Source organism: Bison bison, unplaced genomic scaffold (genome assembly GCF_000754665.1).
Source record: "Bison bison bison isolate TAMUID 2011002044 unplaced genomic scaffold, Bison_UMD1.0 scf7180017864128, whole genome shotgun sequence".
NCBI lineage: Eukaryota > Metazoa > Chordata > Mammalia > Artiodactyla > Bovidae > Bison > Bison bison.
The window spans coordinates 2,064,944-2,069,781 of NW_011494700.1; the positions used below are offsets into that span (position 1 = coordinate 2,064,944).

Below are 4,838 nucleotides of genomic sequence, written 5' to 3' on the forward strand. Positions count from 1 at the left end.
GAGGGTTCCCTGGCCATGGCATCTAAGGAGCCAACACCAAAGGATGTGAAGACAAGACATAGAAAGAAGGGGCAGAAGAATATGGACACGCTCAGCTTTCTAAACACTTTTGCCCAAGAGTAATCCTGCCTTTAAGATGCTTGACCTTCATTCTTGCCTCTCAAGGCTACTGTCTTATTTTTAAGCTTGTAAGAGATTACATTCTGATAGAAATGATAGCCCCCAGAACCTTATAATACCTATTTTGAGTAAAGGAACAATAAAGTAGGTTATATTTGTTGACTTGAATTGGCTTCGCATCATCTTTTTCCCATTTAAATGTATATTCCTTACATTTTATTTTATTTATTTATCTTTTATTCCTTACATTTTAAATGCATCCTTCCTCCCCTTTTTTGGTCTTTGTGTCTAGTATCCATTTTTTTGCTCAAATATTGCCTTTCTGTACAGGACGATGAAAGTTCCCCACCTTCCAACTTATTATTCTCTAGTTCAACATTTTCCATTCACATGTATATTATTTTCCCCAAATTACCTGATTATCTGTACTCCTTAAGCAAATATGGCTGTTTTGTTTGCTTGGGGTTTTCTTTTTTTTTTTTTTTTTGGCCTCACCAGTAAGCATGTGGATTTTAGTTCCCTGACCTTCAATCGAACCCACACCTCCTACACTGGAAGGATGGAATCTTAACCACTGGATCAGCAAGGACATTCCATGCAAATGGTTCTAATAAAGCCAATGTATTCTTAATTTCTGGTATATCAATTACCCTCATCTCAACTGGTAATAGAAATAATTCCTTAAAAAATCAGGTGGAGGGATTGAGGCCAACCTTGGAACAGGACAGAAATTAATCTTCTCAGGACTACAGTTCCCAACCTTAAGCTCAATAGAAGGGTTAGAGCTGGGATCTTAGGATGTTAAAATCGGAGTGAAATTTAGAAAGGACTGTCACACACCAACACTTCAGCATGCTGATAACAAGATGGATGGGCAGAAAAGTTGGAGAGATTTTTGTCCACAGTTTTAAAGCTGCTACTGCTAAGTCGCTTCAGTCATGTCCGACTCTGTGCAACCCCATAGACAGTAGCCGACCAGGCTCCCCCATCCCTGGGATTCTCCAGGCAAGAACACTGGAGTGGGTTGCCATTTCCTTCTCCAATGCATGAAACTGAAAAGTGAAAGTGAAGTCACTCAGTCGTGTCTGACTCTTCGTGACCCCATGGACTGCAGCCCACCAGGCTCCTCCATCCATGGGATTTTCCAGGCAAGAGTACTGGAGTGGGGTGCCATCGCCTTCTCTGAGCTTTAAAGCTAAACTCTCACGAAAGTTTTTACTAGGTAATATTTTTTGGTCAGAGACCCCAAAGATTCTGGGAAAAGGATATATATGCAAACAATAAAGTAATGTGAAGTGGTGAGGTCAGTAACTAAGGTCTGGCTGGTGAGGGGGTAGGGAGTATTGAAATCTCCCAGGGCATCTGACTCTCTCCGCGAGTGCGGGCAAAGCAGTCCAGAAGCCCACAGACAACAGGCTGAAAGCAACCAGCAGGAACAGTCCATTATGAGCAAAAGCTCATCTGTACCATTTTTCATAGAGAATTGACTCATGGACACAGCAGGGGAAGAGGAGAGTGGGACAAAATGTGAGAGTAGCATCGACATATATACACGACTATGTGTAAGGTAGATAGCTAGTGGGAAGCTGTTGTATAGCACAGGGAGCTCAGCTAGGTTCCCTGGAGGGGTGGAACGGGGGTGGGTTGGGAAGGAGGCTCAAGAGGGAGGCGTTATATGTATACTTAACACTGATTTGTGTTGTTGCACAGTTGTACAACAGAAACTCCCTGGAGGAGGGCATGGCAACCCACTCCAGTATTCTTGTCTGGAGAATCCCCATGGACAGAGGAGCCTGGGGTTACAGTCCATGGGGTCACAAAGAAACATACCCAGCAGAGTGACTAAGCAAAGCACAGCAGAAACTAACACAACATCGTTAAGCAACTATACGCCAATAATAATTTTTTTTTAATTTCAAAAGACAAAGAAGCAAAAGCTCATAGGAGCTGAGGTTGCTGCACTCAGAAGGAAAAGAGATCCCAAGCAAAGCATCAACAGTGTCTGCTCCAGGCATTGTCTCCAGCTCCACAAGTGTCACTTCATCCTATCACAGCAGGATGGGAGAAGGATATTTTCCCCTTTGGTCCCCTCCTAGGGCTTGTGCAATTAACTTCTAGTATTCTACACCAGGGCTTCCCTGGTGGCTCAGGGGTTAAAGCATCTGCCTATAATGCAGGAGACCCGGGTTCGATCCCTGGGTCGGGAAGATCCCCTGGAGAAGGAAATGGTAACCCACTCCAGTATTCTTGCCTGGAGAATCCCATGGACAGAGAAGCCTGGTAGGCTACAGTCCAGGGGGTCGCAAAGAGTCGGACACGACTGAGCAACTTCACTTTCACTTTCACTATTCTACATTTAAAATATCATATTCAGATTTCACCTTAATCATGTTACTTCCCTGCTGTGACTCCCTGTGGTTTAGAGGTTCAAGTCCAAACACTTCAGCTTGATAGTCAAGGTTTTCAAAGACATCATCCTAAACTCTACTTAGAGGCTAGGTTCCAAAAATGAGGAAAGATGTTGTGTTTGAAGCAAAGTGTTAGCTGTTTCTCTTACATCTGACACCTTTCTACCGCCATCCTTTACTGAAGCCAACCAACCTCCCAGCACTGCCTAATCAGCAAATCTCCATCCATCTAAGTCAACCTTGCAAAATCTCACTCTCAGTGTGTTATTTGGTACAATCCTTTCTGATCACATTTACTTAAAATAATACCTTGTCCTCTGAGATACCATTACTAGTTTTATCTCAACTATGCATTTGGCAATATTTATCCTGTGAAATCTTTCCTTTGAAGTTCTTTACTGATTTTAATTAACAGACTTCATTTTTTTAGGCTGGTTTTAGGTTTTATAGAAAAACAGAGCAGAAAAGTAGGGAGCTCCCATATACTCCCTGTCTCCTCTGCCTTTAATTTCCATTATCATCATCTTGTATTTGTGTGGTACACTTGTCACAACTGTGGAACCAATACTGAGCCAAACTAATCTATTAGTTCACATTAGATTTCACTCTCTGTGTTGTCCAGTTCTCTTAATTTTGACAACTGCACAATGTCACGTGTCCCCCATTATATTCTCATACAGAAGAATTTCACTGCCCTAAAAATTCCCCTGTGCTTCACCTGTTTACCCCTCCCTACTCTCCATCTGAACCCTTGACAACCACTGATATTTTTACTGTTTCCATAGTTTTGCCTTTCCAGGAATGCCTTATTCAGCTATTTTTAAATCTCACTACTGTTCAAAAGTTCATGCACTTGTTTCCTACTTCCTCAAACAGATGGAAAACTTCTCATTACATATTAGCATTTGCTAGAGAAAGAGCCATGTGCCTGTAGACTTTAGTAAATATGCACTGATTTTATTTGAATGAACTTGGAATCATCTTTCTTTTCTCTCTAGGAAAATTATTAAAATACCTATATTTTGAAGTGGAGAATTGCCTTTCCAGTATGAGACAGATAAAGGTTCTTAAAGATAAAGAAAAGAAATCCTACCAAACAAAATGAACAACAAAAAAAAATGTCGACAGTTGAGGATAAAATACACTAAAACCAATAGGTGACAGAAACAAATTGATTAAAAATACAGCAGGGAAACCTGTGAATAATATTAACAAGAAATTTCAATATCTTAAAATTGGAACTGATAATTTATGGGGAGGCATGAGAAAAAGGGACTTCCCTTGTGACTCAGCTGGTAAAGAATCTGCCTGCAATGAGGGAGACTTGGGTTCGATCCCTGGGTTGGGAAGATCCCCTGGAGAAGAGATAGGCTACCCACTCCAGTATTCTGGCCTGGAGAATTCCATGAACTGTATAGTTCATGGGGTCACAAAGAGTCGGTCACAACTGAATGACTTTCACTTTCATGTATGGATGTGAGAGCTGGACCATAAAGAAGGCTCAGTGCAAAGAATTGATGCTTTGGGCTTCCCTGATAGCTCAGTTGGTAAAGAATCTGCCTGCAATGCAGGAGACCCTGGTTCAATTCCTGGGTCAGGAAGATCCCCTAAAGAAGGGAAAGGCTACCCACTCCAGTATTCTGGCATGGAGAATTCCACAGACTGTGTAGTCCACGGGGTCACAAAGAGTTGGACACAACTGAGTGCTTTCACGTTCTGACTTTCTTTTCTAATGAAAAAAAGATTTGAATAATGATGAGCAAGCCATATTAATGGATGGAAAGATTCAGCAATATAAAAAGTCAATAATTCAAAAACTAGGCTATGGCTTATTTTTAAGTACTCAACAACATATTTCTTAAGCTCATCTGAAGAAAATAAATGATATGAATACCCAAAAGAGACTGTTAAAGAAAAACAAGGAGGAGCTTCCCTAACAGATATGAAAACATACTAATGATAAAGGTAAAAAGTTTAGATTCTAAAATGACTATGATCTTTGTTTTCTAAAACATGTCAAAAGCCAAAATAAGTTTCATAATTTTTAAATCATAAGGGCAATTAAGACAGAGCTTAAAGAGAAGAGATAGGATCTAGAAAATAGAAATTTTTAAAAATCATAAAGTGAATAAAGGATTGTTGTTGTTGCTGTACAGTTGCTAAGTTGTGTCCAACTCTGCGACCTCATGGACTGCAGCACACCAGGCTCCTCTGTCCTCCACTATCTACCAGAGTTTGCTCAAAGTCATGTCTGTTGAACATCATCTCATCCTCTGCCACCCTCTTCTCCTTTTGCCTTCAATCTTTCCC

At 40.8% G+C, this 4,838-nt stretch overlaps 1 non-coding gene across 1 annotated transcript; it reads left to right on the forward strand.

The window, feature by feature from the left end:
- The first annotated feature begins 2,255 nt into the window (after positions 1–2,255).
- Positions 2,256–2,327, forward strand: TRNAY-AUA. The gene has a single exon. It is a non-coding gene; the product is annotated as a tRNA-Tyr (tRNA).
- Positions 2,328–4,838: the final 2,511 nt, after the last annotated feature.